The sequence below is a fragment of the Esox lucius genome, unplaced genomic scaffold, assembly GCF_011004845.1.
Source record: "Esox lucius isolate fEsoLuc1 unplaced genomic scaffold, fEsoLuc1.pri S28, whole genome shotgun sequence".
NCBI classification, from domain to species: Eukaryota; Metazoa; Chordata; class Actinopteri; order Esociformes; family Esocidae; genus Esox; species Esox lucius.
Genome location: NW_022995026.1, coordinates 14425 through 30756, shown reverse-complemented (window position 1 = coordinate 30756; position 16332 = coordinate 14425). Strand labels below are relative to the sequence as shown.

Sequence of the window (16332 nt, the reverse complement as noted above, 5' to 3'; positions counted from 1 at the left end):
AAACAAGAACAGATGTGCCAACAATAACAACTATAAAAACTTCAATTGAACTATGTACAGGTAAGCCAAAAAGTATTCATACCCCTTGCCCTAGTGAATTTGTATTTGACCATTGTGCTGGAGATTTATTTATTCATCTATTTATTTTAAGGAAACTTTATTCATATACCAGAAGAAACTAGTTGGTCAAATACAAATTCACTGTGGCTCAAAAGGTGGCATGGGTATGAATACTTTTGGGCTTACCTGTACATATCAAATATCCTGAAGAAGGTGTGTGGAGGGTTTCACCGACTCTTCCCTGTATAGAGACAGAAAAGTATTTTTACAATAATGCATGCACACACAGATAAATACACACAAAAATACCTGTCAAACTATTCACTTCATATTGTTCAGAGTTGAACAGAGTCATCATACATACCGTGTCTGGTTTCCCTTAGGATTCAGGAAACTCAATCTCTCCTATAAAGACCAAGTGTAGAATTGATATTTTACCTCATCCATTGAGACTTTAGTTGGACATACACAAAGTAATTATTCCTTTATAACATTCTCACCTAACATAGATGAAAACATAAACTCTCCCGGGGAAAAGTATTGACTGAAGTCCGCAAGGCAGGAAAAGGGATCTTCCTGCAGGGACACGTCATCACTCTCATTCAGAAGGGCCAAAAGGGAACCTTCTTCCAGGGGCATGTCTCCAATGAGGTTTGATTGGCAGGAAAAGGGATCTTCCTGCAGGGACACGTCGTCACTCTCATTCAGAAGGGCCAAAAGGGAGCCTTCTTCCAGGGGCATGTCTCCAATGAGGTTTGATAGGCAGGAAAAGGGATCTTCCTGCAGGGACACGTCGTCACTCTCATTCAGAAGGACCTAAAGGGAGCCTTCTTCCAGGGGCATGTCTCCAATGAGGTTTGATAGGCAGGAAAAGGGATCTTCCTGCAGGGACACGTCATCACTCTCATTCAGAAGGGCCAAAAGGGAGCCTTCTTCCAGGGGCATGTCTCCAATGAGGTTTGATTGGCAGGAAAAGGGATCTTCCTGCAGGGACACGTCATCACTCTCATTCAGAAGGGCCAAAAGGGAGCCTTCTTCCAGGGGCATGTCTCCAATGAGGTTTGATTGGCAGGAAAAGGGATCTTCCTGCAGGGAAACGTCGTCACTCTCATTCAGAAGGGCCTAAAGGGAGCCTTCTTCCAGGGGCATGTCTCCAATGAGGTTTGATAGGCAGGAAAAGGGATCTTCCTGCAGGGACACGTCGTCATCAATGTCCAGCAGAGATGAAAGCAAAGGTTCTCCCAGGAACGTGACCTCAAAGTTCAGTGGAAATGACATGGAACATTCTCCTTTGGACATATGTTCACCCATGTTTGATGGAGATGAAACGGAACATCCTAGGGGCACGTCTTCACCTATGACTGCGGTTTCACCCTCATTGTCCAACTCCTTCAGGTAAAGTCAGTGACCAGTGGAGCAGGTGGATTGGTCATCCTGAGAGCCCTTAATTTGGAGAGTGTGAGGCCTCTTCTTAGGATGATCATTTGTGCTTTGATTTCTGAATCCTGAAATGAAAAACAGACAAAGACACATTTGTAAGAGTTAAATTATGCATTTAAACAAATGCTTTGTTTACATGCTTCAGGAAATAAGTCCCTAGGTAAAGGTAACTTCAGTGCATTTGTTTTTATAACATGGCTATTACACTATTAGTAGTGGCTATTAATATTTAATACTAATAATAATTCATCATTGTGGTTATATATTCATTTTATTCTATTTTTATTATTATTTTAATCCATTATAATGTCTCTGGTATGTAAAGCACTTTGTGTTATTGTTAGAAAAAACACTAAACAAATAAAAGTTACTATAAACTGTACAACAAACAAAACTAGGATTTCTAAATAAATACAACTTAAGACTTACATCAATCTTGTGTTTAAGCTTCATGAGATGGCTTGGAAGTCTTCTGCAGGCACAGGGGACAATGTGTGTTTCGGACCACACCTCTATCCTTAGCCAGATTTAAAAGGAGCTTTCTCTCCTCTGTGTTACGAACTTTGTGAACAATCTTTAAATGGGATTGAATGACAATAAAGCATTTCCCACAAATTGGACAGGGAAACATTTTGGAGGTAACCTGCAAGGAAGAAGCATAAAAGGTCAGCTCTCTGTCAAGCATTCTAAAAACATGTCACATGGAGACAGACTGTACTGGCTACAGAGAAAAATGCCACTTGAAACAGAGCTAAACAAGATAAAAACTTTAACAGGCATGTACTTTTAATAAAATGCTCAAATCATGGCAAAAGAAGGTGTACTTACAAGGTGTGTCAAGGTGTAATACTGTCAGGGAGCTCTGATTACAATTCTCCTGTCAAAGTAAACTTGGAAAAAGTCAGACAGGCCGTCTAGACCAATTAAGAGGTCTGACACAAAATGCGTGTCTCTAGCTCGCACACCAAGCTAAGTGGAGAGTAATTTAAATATTAAAGTGGATGGAAATAAACCTACATCAAGAGGTACTTACTATTTAATTAAGCATTTTATGCCTTTTCTACACTGTACATTGCCACCGGCAATGTAATACACAGGCACTGGACGTAGACTAGGCCCGAAACACATCCTGTGTAGTAGTGATTTATGTGTTTTTGACATATTGCGGCTCGTAGGTCGCTCATAGACACACCGTTTTCGACGTGCTCCATCGGGGGAATGGGGTGATTAATCATCCACACAGTTATGCTAGCTGTGTGCAGTTTTTCATTCTGCAAATGTACACTTTGTATTCAGCAACTGTACACTTTGTTCTCTCCCATTGACAATACATTGCTTAATCCTCACATTTCACCTCACACTTTAACAGGTTTCCGAGTGTCGTAAAGAGCTGTGCTTCGGATATGTTCATCGGGGGAGGGTCTAGTCTACCTGGTACGATCCATAGCCTCATGCGTCCACACGAAGTCACCTTTGAAATGTGTTGCAAGTCATCCCATAGACAAACCATTGCCTACACTTCAAATTTTGACATTTACAGTACACTGCTACACAGGATGTTTCTCAGTAAAGGTGTACATCCAGAAACAGTTAAATAAATAACCGGTTACATTGTATGACATTGCAAGACGACTGTCCATATACAGTGTACTACATTGCCGGTGGCCATGCACCGCAGGTCAGAGACTCCCCCGAGTGAACATTTTGACATTTACTGGGAAAATGTACATGCTATACGTCCCAATTGTACGCCCAATGGGATTTCCCATAGACTTCGGTCCAAACTCCCCCGAGTGAAAATGTTTACATTTACTGGGCAAATGTACATGCTATACGTCCCAATTGTACGCCCAATGGGATTACCCATAGACTTCGGTCCAAACTCCCCAGAGTGAAAATTTTGACATTTACTGGGCAAATGTACATGCTATATGTCCCAATTGTACGCCCAATGGGATTACCCATAGACTTCGGTCCAAACTCCCCCATTCCAAATTTTGACATTTAATGGACAAATGTAGATATAAAAAGCCTCAGGTAGGCTGACTCCTGTACATTTCCAATGTATATGAATGGGTAGGAAATACTGCCCAATTGTACATGTGAAGGAGACATCTTAAAGACATGGGAGTTGGATTTTCCAAGTGTACATCACGAAAGAAATGTATTACACATTATTATTAAGCATTATAATCATTTTCTACAATGTACAATTGGGCAGTATTTCCTACCCATTCATATACATTGCAAATGTACACGAGTCAGTAAGGTTAAGTCCTGTACATTTGCAATGTATATGAATGGGTAGGAAATACTACCCAATTGTACATGTGAAGGAGACATCTTAAAGACATGGGAGTTGGATTTTTCCAGGTATACTTCACGAAAGAAATGTATTACACATTATTATTAAGCATTTTAATCATTTTCTACAATGTACAAATATGCAGTATTTCCTACCCATTCATATACATTGCAAATGTACACGAGTAAGTAAGGATAAGTCCTGTACATTTGCAATGTATGTGAATGGGTAAGAAATACTGCATATTTGTACATGTGAAGGAGACATCTTAAAGACATGGGAGTTGGATTTTCCAAGTATACATCACGAAAGAAATGTATTACACATTATTATTAAGCATTTTAATCCTTTTCTACAATGTACAATTGGGCAGTATTTCCTACCCATTCATATACATTGCAAATGTACAAGAGTCAGTTAAGGTAACTCCTGTACATTTGCAATGCACAGAGGGGAACCCCTAACAGGTATGAGGTATGTTCTCCCCTTTCATAAACATTGCTTGTGGAAGGTGTACTCTTGTTGTGTTTTTCTTGGACAGTACACGTGCTGTGTAATACATTGCCACTGGCAATGTATTACACAGGCCCTGGACGTAGACTAGGCCCGAAACACATCCTGTGTAGTAGTGATTTATGTGTTTTTGACATATTGCGGCCTGTAGGTTGCTCATAGACACACCGTTTTCGACGTGCTCCATCGGGGGAATGGGGTGATGAATCATCCACACAGTTATGCCAGCTGTGTGCAGTTTTTCCTTCTGCAATTGTACACTTTGCTCTCTCCCATTGACAATACATTGCCAACTCCTCAAATTTCACCTCACGCTTTAACGGGTTTCCGAGTGTCGTAAAGAGCTGTTCTTCGGATATGTTCATCGGGGGTGGGCCTAGTCTACCTGGTACGATCTGTAGCATCCTGCATCCACAGGAACCCCCGAAATGTGTTACAGGTCATCCCATTGACAATACATTGGCTACTCAACACAGCCTTTAAAGGGTTTCCGAGTGTCGTAAAGAGCTGTTCTTCGGATATGTTCATCACAGGGTGGCCTCGTCCTGCGTCTACCGGATGTCATGTGTGACCCTGTCCCCCAAAGCTGTTTCGCCCAATGGAATCCATTGGGTGACCTATTGTGACCTTTATCACTCACAGACAAGCCATTTTTGATGTGGTGCATCAGGGGAATTCTAACTTTGCTCTTCATCTACTCTACCTCTTGTCTACACCCTGTCTACACCTCTATTGCTGCTCGCCTCTGCCCCTCATCCATCACTTCTTTAGTCCTCCATCATTCTGCGACTCCGCTCTTCCTATAGCACTACACACCTCCTCCTGATCTCCCCACCTCCCCCATCATACCGCACCTCCTCTATGACCATGTGCCTCCTATATCAATCTGCACCTCCTCCTGATCTCCACCCCTCCATCAGTCCATGCCTCCTCAATAATACTGCGCCTCCTATATCACTGGGGACCACCTCCATCATTCCACACCTCCTCTATGACCCTGTGCCTCCAATATCTCTCTCTACCCCTCTTCCATCAGTCCATGCCTCCCTCTATGACACAGTGCCTCCTTTATCACTCTGCACCCTGTCCAGACTGTCTCCTTCTCATGTACAGTTGGGCAGTATTTCCTACCCATTCATATACATTGCAAATGTACAGGAGTCAGCCTTCCTGACTTGTGCCATTTGTAATGTAAATGAATGGGTAGGAAATACTGCCCAATTGTACAATGTAGAAAAGGCTTAAAATGCTTAATAATAATGTGTAATACATTTGCTTCTTCGTGTATACTTGTAAATTCCAACTCCCATTTAAGATGTCTCCTTCTCATGTACAATTAGGCGGTATTATAAGTACATTTACCCAGTAAATGTCAAAATTTGGACTGGGGGAGTATGGAGTGAAGTGTAATATGGGGTAATTCAATTGGGAGTACAACTGGTACGTACTATGAGTACATTTGCCCAGTAAATGTCAAAATTTGGACTGGGGGAATATGAAGTGAGGTGTATTATGGGGTAATTTCATTGGGTGTACAATTGGGAAGTATTCTAAGTACATTTGCCCAGTAAATGTCAAAATTTGGACTGGGGGAGTATGGAGTGAAGAGTATTATGGGTGATCCCATCGGGCGTACAATTGAGAAGTATTATAAGTACATTTGCCCTGTAAATGTCAAAATGTTGACTCCGGGGGTCTCGGACCAAAGCATATGGTTAGTCTGATATGTTGTACAATTGGGCGGTATAACATGTACATTTGCCTAGGAAATGTCAAAATTTGGACTCCGGGGTTCTCCGACCGAAGTCTATGGGTGTTCTAATAAGATGTACAATTGGGCGGTATAATTTGTACATTTGCCTAGTAAATGTCAGAATTTTTACTCCGGGATCATCTGACCGAAGTCTATGGGTGTTCTCATAAGATGTACAATTGGGCGGTATAATTTGTACATTTGCATAGTAAAAGTAAAAATTTTGACCACCCAGTGGAATTTTCATGAACTGCAGTTTGGCAGGAGGCCGGTACGCCAAGTTAGTAAAACTAGCCTCCTGCCGTCAAAACAGGCAGCTTTTTTTTTTGGGGTGTATAGTGCGTCAATGTACAATGCATGCCCATTCATTTTTGTCCAAAAAACTAGTGCTGGCCCTTTCCTCACCTATGGTCATGAAGGCTGGGTCATGACCGAAAGAACAAGATCGCGAGTACAAGCGGCTGAAATGGGTTTTCTCAAAAGGGTGGCTGGCTTCTCCCTTAGGGATAGGTTGAGAAGCTCAACCATCCGTGAGGAACTCGGGAGTAGAGCCGCTGCTCCTTTGCGTCGAAAGGAGCCAGTTGAGGTGGTTCGGGCATCTGGTAAGGATGCCCCCAGGACGTCTCCCTAGGGAGGTGTTCCAGGCACGTCCAGCTGGGAGGAGACCTCGTGGTAGGCCCAGGACTGGGTGGAGAGATTATATTTCAACACTGGCCTGGGAACGCCTCGGGATCCCCCAGTCAGAGCTGGCAAATGTGGCTCGGGAAAGGGAAGTTTGGGGTCCCCTGCTGGAGCTGCTGGATCTTGCATTTTCCCCTGCTCGACCCGATACGGATAAGCGGATGAAGATGAGATATTCCTTATTTCTTACTATGTAGATGTCGTGTGCCATGTCACAAGAATTTCATTGTGCAGGATAATGCTGTGTTATTTGGTGAATTTGATAAATAAACTTTGAACATGAACTTCCATCACACCTCACTACTTAAAAAACAAACTCAGTAGGAAAATGCAAGATGTGTTAATACAGAACTAAACAAATCAAAGCAACAATACTTGGCTGATTGAGACCATAGTCATGTGTTGCTCAAAGGTCAGTTATTTTGTGAGATGTTCAAGGAGCTCAAGGAGGTGTGTCTGAACTGTAAGGCAGACAGACTGTCATGGATCTTGTGTCTTTCTGTCTCTTTTTGCAAATATTAATAAACTGTATTTGTGTTAAAGAGTATTTTGGACTTTAGACATCTACCACACTAGGTATTTGCTCCATGTATAATACATTTGATTACTTTTATACAATTTGTTAGGTCATTAAGTAATGTAACTATTCCTTGATTGGAATAAATTGTATTTCTTAGAAATACAGATTACAGTGACACCCATGTACAATCACTCCAGTAGAATAATTGGGAATCGATGTCCATACTCGTGTTCTTAGAGCTACTGATAAATACACTATGTAATTTGAAGAGAACAGACTTGTCATCCCTGAGTCCAGGATTCCTACACAATCAATTGATTTCTGTACCTGACTGATAAGAAGCTGCTTTATGAGGCATTGTTGTAGGCCCCAGGAATATGCCATTATAATGTATGGTTTATGACGTAAGGCTTCACTAGACCCTATCTGCATCTTATGGTTACATATACAGACAAACAATATGGAGTCTGATTAGAGATAATAAATTCAAATTAAAAATAAAGATTCTCCAGAACAAATTGTTCAATTGCTAAACCTCTTCCACCATTAACTACATCTCTTCTGCATTTCATATTTTTTTGATGGTTTAATACATAAAATATTTCTTAGCGACTGAAATCTAATTAAGGATTTGAAATGTCCCATGCTGTGGCATGGATCCACAAAACAACCAAGCTGGGTTCAGTTTATATTCACATGTTATTTTCCAGGTCACATATCATGTCCTCATGGTGGACTAATAAGGCCAAAATAATGTGCTGGCCTGTATCAGATCACTCCGTGGTTGGCAAGATAGATTAGAATGTCTTCCCTTTTCAGCATGCAGTGTGAAGGCCAATTGAGCCAGACCCCCACATTTGGGTGGTTGGTCTCAGATGTACTCTGTTATTTTTTTAAGGTCTTTGGAACTGGGATGTGTAGCAGCAGTGCATCGTATTCTTCGCAACATCCCCTTACATTTTTTAAACTTTTTTTAAACACTTAAGTTTCACATTTTATTCATTTTATTTCAGATATTAGCCAATTCCACACCACTTGCGCCAACTGAGACACAGCTGGCTCGGACACAGAAATGTGGTCTAAGCATGAGATACGATTCAGAATTACTTACAGCAAGCCAATTTTGGCCTGATTGTGAGTTGTGATGTTGCCAAGAAATAGTATTTTTGTATTATCATTAGGGCTGTCAAAATTAACGATTAGCACATGCAATTAAAAATGAAAAATGCTTAACGCTGTAATAATGATTCTTTTTTTGGTTTTAGCCTCAGAACCCATAGTTAATGCTTGACTTGAGCGAGAGCTGTCACATATACTTTTGCAATAGTATACGGGTAACTTTATTTGGCACTTGAGAGGTCGAGAGCACTTCACATTAGCTTTTTTCAATATAACAATGTAGAGAAGATTACGCATTCATGTTGTTGCATTCTCGCTGCTTGTCTGTGAATCCTGCTGTTAAATGGAGTGCTTATACACTTTCAATGACGGCATACTGTTAATGTGTAAATGAGGTGGAACAGCATGTTAGAACTCATATGTTAGAACAGTCTGTGCTGTTCCAAGCTGGAAATGTAATTATCTACAAGAACAGCCGTGCCTCTCCACTGACCCTTTTCTGAAACAGATCTCTAGATGCTGTGTGCACAAATCCACCTGTTAACCTTGCTTTTAGCACAGTAAGTTATTTATGTTGTTGCTAGCCCACTAAAACATATTATAATCGTGTAACTTCAATGCTGAGCAAAAATAAATTACATCTTATCCTGATTAACGTTTGTGGATAAACATCTCTGGCTACCTTGCCTACCTTATATTGTACTCAGTGCCTTGATCAAGAGCACAATGGAAGGAGATTGATAGAACTACTGGTTCATAGACCAGAAACTGGATAATGCAGGAAGCAAACAAACAAACATGGACTGTGAATGGAAAATGCCATTGTTAGATTCTGTCCAAGTTTTATCCATGAACAAAATAAATGCAACCAGAAGTCAGGGGAGAGCCATCTTTATTCAGCATCTATCAGATTCTATCATGTTGTCCTTCCATTTCTCATTTCTCTCTTCCCTAATTACAGAGGCAACACTGTCTTTATGCCAGAATACATAGGAGGTGGCCTGTGGTCATAACCAACCATTACACATTCCAATACCCTCCAATAAGAAAGGTTTATCCTACAACAGACCCTTGTGTGGTATGTTCCAACATATGGTCAATGGACCTACCCAGATAGCCTATGTCAGTCACATGGGCAAATCCTAGCAGGAGGTATGGACAGAATGTATGGACAGGATGTGTGGGGCCCATCAGTAACAGGCAACACGTCCTGTCTATGGTCCTTCTTTCAGAGTTAGTCAGCACATCTGTGTTGTGTTAAGTTTCTCATGCCCATTTCCTATCACCATCAACTTCTTACAATGTGCAGTCTGTGGAGATGTAAATGGGTGATGACTATAACCCTCTGTTCAGAGAACCCACAGAGGAGGATCTTCAGTGGTTGATGAACTGTCTCTGAGGCAGGTTTACAAGCATGGCAGGACTCCTTGAGCCTGATCCAGAACAAGTGGTACCATCCCTGTCTGTACTGGACATTGTTGAATAACCAAGGGAACCTGGGCCCTGAAGGCATCCTGGCTGGCATAGTGATGTCTTTAGTGCAGCAGGAGACTATATGGCTAGCAACAGTGGGAAAGTGCACCAACACCTTATGGCACATCATGCAGAGTGAGAGGTTGAGAGCCAGCAATTTAGGATTTGTTATGGGGTGAAACAAATTACTCAACTGTTAAAAAGAGTCCTTGACTCATAAGTGCTAGATGGGGTGTAAGTCTGTGAATTGGGACACGATTGGGAAAGGATATGTGCAGTCAGGTCTGAAAGAAAAAAAGTTAAAAATAACTACTATAGTATACAAAAATTGTAATAGCCTGGTAAAATACATGAACAAAAAAACATTTTTTGCAAGTAGTGCTCAACTAAAATAACGTCTAGTGCTTGTTAGATTCTGTCCATTTGTGATCCATGAACAAAATTAAAGCAACCGGAAGTCAGGAGAGAGCCTTTTTAATTCAATTACTTTCATGTTCAATATCTATCATGCTGTAGTGGTATGCATAATTTCATCTGTGTTATAATCTGATTTCTCGATGTGGTGAGTTAACTGGTACACCATGGTAATGATGCACAGCTAACGTTTGCTATTTATTAGCTGTTACTACCCCACTAGAACCTGTTTAGTTTAGTGACCAGTAGGCTTGATACTGTCCACCCTTGCTGTCTTGCCAGGTGGGCTCTCGTCGCCACTGGGATGCCCTCCCTCCGATGCCCTTCGGGGGAAGAGTCACTGGCTTGTTGTTGACTCTCTATTGTGCACTTGTGCAGTTGGGCTGTACGCTGCTAGCAATACTCGGCCCTCATTCAGGGGGGTTGCGGTTGGTGGGTGTCCCTTTGGTTGATGCCTGGCAATGTGGTTGGATTGATTTCCTGCCTGTTGGGCCCTGTCCGGGGCCTCCCCCGGGTAGGGCCACAGTGTCACCGGACCCCCCCTGTCTCAGTTTCCAAGGTGTTACGCTGCTATATTATTGTGCTGGGGGACATGAGGGATGTACTACTAACTTTTCTCAGTTTCCTCCAATTTTAAATTTTAGAAGGAGATGAGGTCCTGGTCCACACCTGCGGATTACCTGGTTTGGGGGGACCGTTGCTGTTCCTGTCCTTGTCCACCTGGTCATACTTCTGACCTAGTCTAAAATCGAATATACTCTGGATTTAGCCAAGAGAAATGTATTTATTATTCCAATTGGACTCTTAATATCTCACCCGGCACAGCCAGAAGAGGACTGGTCACCCCTCTGAGCCTGGGTCCTCTCTAGGTTTCTTCCTAAAATTCGACCTTCTTAGGGAGTTTTTCCTAGCCACTGAAATTCAACACTGCTGTTGTTTGCTCCTTGGGGTTTAAGGCCGGGTGTCTCTGTAAAGCACTTTGTGACAACTCCTGTTGTAAAAAGCGCTTTATAAATAAATTTTGATTGATTGATTGATTTTGATAGTTCTCTATCGAAGTTACAAAACTTCTGTAACTAACATGGTGAGATGTTAACTAGCAATGATAAGCTAACAATATTTGCTAGTTATTAGCTGACTAACGACTATCCCATCACTTTCTGATGCTTTCTATTTGTCTTGTTAGCCATAATCGGACTTATCCGTGTAGTGAGACGCTAAGCAGTGTTACAGGTATGGTGGAAATTCACCAATCAGAACTCATTTTAGGTAAGACAGAGATAAAAAATGCTCTTAAACACAAATAACAGTTTTTATAATATTTGCAAATAGAGAGACACACAGATACAAAGTCAGTGGGATTTCTGAGGTAACTAGAGAACCATCAAGATTTTTACACTTAAGGAGTGGGGGTATAAATCTGCATATTCCTGTTATAAAGTGTGATGGCAATTTCATCGATCAGAACTTTTAAAGGAGTAAGGACAGAGACAAATTTCTCTTGCACAATTTCACAGTTTATTTGGAAATAGAGAGACGCATCAAACGCTTACAAACATAATCATCCGTGGAGTCTCTAAAGTAGATATGTATTACAGTAAAATGGGGTGTGGTAAGATGCTGCCCATCTGTCGTTGTCAATAAAACACATTCCCTTTGTTCTGTCAATACCTTGGCTTCACACAAGGGGCAGGCTGTCTTTCCCCACATGGGTAACCTCTTGAACTCTAAAGAGCTCTTACAGCATCCGGACAGACAATAAATGCCCTGATGAGTTATACAGATGGGCATATTTACGAGTAACCCTTTAAGCTGATACCAGTCAATGATGCCCCTAGGCAAATACCAGATCCCCCTCTCCAAAATTCCTTTTCTCATCCAAACATGGGGGCTCGGTACCTTTAACTAGTAATCCATTTAAACATGTATAGGACCAAGTATACATCAGAATTTCTACAACAAAAGACAGCATTTGTTCCTTTATCCCTTTCTACCTCCTGTCACGTGTACCCAAATGGGCCAATTGCCCCTACTTGCCCAACAAGCCACATTCCTAAGGAACAAAGAACAGATACCCTGATAAGTGAGGAAGATTAGCAAATGGTCAGAGGACCCCCTGCTCTACTGATAACATGCATGAATGTGTGCCACAACAATTGAACAAAGACCTCTCTTCAAAACTGGCATTCTCCATCCTGTCTAAAACACAGAACCTGTATTTTACAACCAGCTCACTATTCAAGCAGTAACTCTTTAAAATTCACTAATACATCAGTTCAACAAATTTCTATAACACAGGGTATGTTTTTTTGCTAACTAGCTTTAATAGATAGGTCACCATTAGTGTACATAACTACATTTTCCAAAACTCAGATCATGATAACATGCTAGGTAGCATATTCATATTAATATACATGGCCTGGTGGCCAACCTAATGCCATAATGTACATCATGAATAACTTGTAAATAATAAAGTTACCTAATGTTTTATGACAAATCATACAAAATGCTGTTTGCAGCTAACACACGTTTTATAGTACTGTACCTTAACACATGGCTCCAGCGACGCCTCTCCCTTGCAGAGGTAGGAAAACGATGAAAGATACACTTCTACACAATAAATGATACACAATCATTTATTAAAATTAGAAACTAGAAATGCTGATTTGGAGAAAAAAATCTCAACAATCAAACTATATTCTTGCTGTTCAGATTCTGCTCGGAGGGAAACATGGATGATATTACAGCTTCTATAGGCTGCACTTGGTGATGATGTTGAACGTAAGTGTAGTTCAGTGAGACAGCCACATTAGCGGCTAATTAGTTTTCTGTTGTTTTTGGCTACATTTAGGCAAATATATTGATAAAGTCACCTTGGCTTATGACTCATACTATTTCAATCTATAGGGGACAGGTCTGGAATGCAGGCAGGCCAGTTAGGCACCAGGACTCTTTTGCAACAGAGCCATGCTGTTGTGATACTTGCTGTTTGGCATTGTCCTGCTGAAATAAGTGTGAGAACGCATGTACTTTTCTGATAATATAGGTGTATTTTAGTTCTATACTTTTGTTAGAGGACACAACACAGAGTAATGTTGCTTTGCAAAAATGTGCCATTTCCTTTCCGTTCTTGGGAACTGCACAAAGGACAATGGTTGGACATGTGATGCTCACTACCCCATACATCCCATGTGTGGATCCAAGAACAATGGACACTATACAAGAACATAGGGAGGTTGGAACATACATTGTACATATGATTGGAAGACAGCTAAATAGTGAAGGGGATGTGTTGAAAGTTCTGTCTAATATAAACATGCTGTTCAAGACAAAGACATTTGGAGAAGCACATAGACATCTGGAAAGACCAAGAAAAGAGAGATGTAAAAAAGGCTGAACATCTAAGACAGACATGTACTATTTTTTGTGAATAAAAAACAAGGAACGCTTCTCCCCCTGACTTGAGTTCATTATTATTCTGCAAAAGAGCCAGAAGCCAAAATAAGCAAGGCCTTCCCTGAAAAAGACATAATCAGGATGGCAGCAAATCTTGCTTCAAAACCTGTATATATATTGTTCAGCATTTTTGGTGCCTTCACAGAAGTGCAAATCACCCATGCCATTTGCACTAATACCATCAGGGATGCTGGCTTTTGCACTGTGCGCTGATAACAAGCCGGAGGGACGCAGAGTCCATGATTCCTGAAAATAATTTCAAATGTTTCTTTTCCACTGTCTCTTTTCCATCTCAAATTAGCTCGGATCCAGAGAAGGCACTGGCGTTTGTGGATGTAGATAGGGTTTCAGCAGTTCACTTGTGAAACCCTACTGTGTTCGTTCCGGTTCATTATTAGGGTTTCAGCATGTAGAAAATTAATTTGTCATTCTCATTTATTCATTATCTTATTAGAAGGGATTTGTACTCTGTATGTTTGATCAATTACACATGTGCTGAAAAGGTAGTCCAACTCCAACTTATAAGGCCAGTGTCTTGTGTTCAGGGATGAATGGAATGTCGGTTGAGCAGGGCCTTGGCTCCTTTTAGCAGTAAGAGAAACAGGCCTCTGCCTGTGCCATAAAACTGCCATAAGAAACTGTTCTGGGAGGAAGCTCTTGAACAGCAGGGGGTTATTAATACTTACATCCTACAGGTGAACAGAGCTCTATTCCTTATTGGGAAGAGCATCGTCAACTTGAGTCCCCATATAGTAACCATCTAGATTGATATACAGTATCTCAGCCTTTGACCAGGCTGTCTGGGCAAACGACATTAAATGTTTAGTGGAATGCAACATTGCCATGATTATTTCATCAAAAATAAATGCTTGTTTAGCTAGCTAGTAGCTAGTAACGTTAGCTAATTGAAATATATTTAACTAACATCAGTTTAATATAACATTAGTCCATCAAAAATCATTTTGGTGCCATGAACATAATAACATCAGGTTTAGCTAATAATAATCTGACCATTTAGAGCTGGTGTCATGCTGTCAAGCCTTAGTAGCTAATCTATGCTCATATAGCTAAGGTAATTCTGTTTTCATCTGTACAGTTACTTGCTAATATAAGCAAACTTTTAGTGGAATGCAACATTGCCATGATTATTTCATCAAAAAGAAATGCTACAAGAGTCTAGCATTAAACTAGCATTAGTTCACCTTAAATCATTCTGGTGACTAATCTACTGAGAAGTGATTATCTACTGAGGCTTAAACACATTACACACTCTCTACGAAATGCACATTGTTAATAGCTGAATCATTGGTTTTAATGCTCATGTAATTTCTCTGTTTTCATTGGTTTCTACAGCTCCACTTCTTACTGAGTGCTAAACTTATCAATTGTAACTTTACATTTTAGACATGGCATTTCAATTAAAATTAAATCTGACTTGTAATTCAACAACATGTGGGTACATAGGCTATATGCCCATGCCTTACCAAAGTCAACATATTTTTATAGTAAGAATAGGGAGAACATTTTCCAAATAAATAAAAATCTAGAAAGGTGTTGGTTTTATTGTTGCCATCTGTAATAGTCTTTTGATCACCAAATTAAACAGTTCTAAAAGAAATAGTTTGCGCAATCATTGATGTTAATATACATAAGCAAACGTACCTTTGAAAATTAAAAAGATTATCTCTTCTGACCCCATCATTATCGTACAACAAGCAAAAGGTGAATTCATTAATATGCTCTGCGCTGGGGAAGACTGATCAACATCCATAGTTATATTTACCATACAATTAAGCTACATTTATTACATTTTGAAATTTTCAAGCAACTACCTAGTTACATTGTTTGGTGCTAAAGGTGTTATACTGCTCTCATAGTGTCAGACATTTGAAGTATCCATATTCATCTGTTGCAGAATATTGCACTATAATACCATATGAGGTAAATTTCCTGAAAATTTTTGCAAAGTAAAATGCAATTAAAATCAGTTTGGCCAAACATTTGCAGCATAATAGCCATAAAACAATATCTGTTGTTCTTTGGCACTCAGTGAGATTACATTTGGTGCACATGATCAGAGTTGTCTTTACTTTGTGTGAATGATGTTTCAAGTTGGCCACATGGGGGCACTATAAGAAAGGAAAAAACATAGATGTCTTATTGCTTGCAGCTATGGATATAAATTGAATTCCCGTGAGATCAAATGGCTTAAAGGTGCCCAAATGTATACGGTAGTGGAGGGCCAAGGGCCGCAACTTCTGGTGCAGTGGCATGCAATGTTGGCCTCATGGTGGCGCTGTCACAAGCCTACAAAGTTGCACTTTTTGCAAGGTCGCCATGCCCACCCCTTGTGACCTAGAGTCTTAAAAGTTGGTACATTAAGTATCTGCATGTTATTGATTGTGGCCAGCTGTGACTACCCCCACAATATCGATGCAACAGATTGTGTACCGCCAATGTAAAGGAGTTGGCATTAAACAAATTGCACTCATTAAACCTATAAAAACATCTATACCACACTATAATTGCAGGCCTATTATTTATTTAGCTTCGGTAGCAACAGTGAGATTAGTCAGTAACAGTAAGGCTTCCGATTTT

The 16332-nt window shown here is 40.5% G+C and overlaps 1 long non-coding RNA gene across 1 annotated transcript; it reads right to left on the bottom strand.

Annotated features, from left to right (window-relative positions):
• Positions 1-258: 258 nt before the first annotated feature.
• LOC109615560 lies at positions 259-628 on the bottom strand. Its single transcript, XR_002196554.1, has 3 exons — positions 561-628; positions 425-465; positions 259-301 (listed from the first exon to the last, which is right to left on the bottom strand). It is a non-coding gene; the product is annotated as an uncharacterized LOC109615560 (long non-coding RNA).
• Positions 629-16332: the final 15704 nt, after the last annotated feature.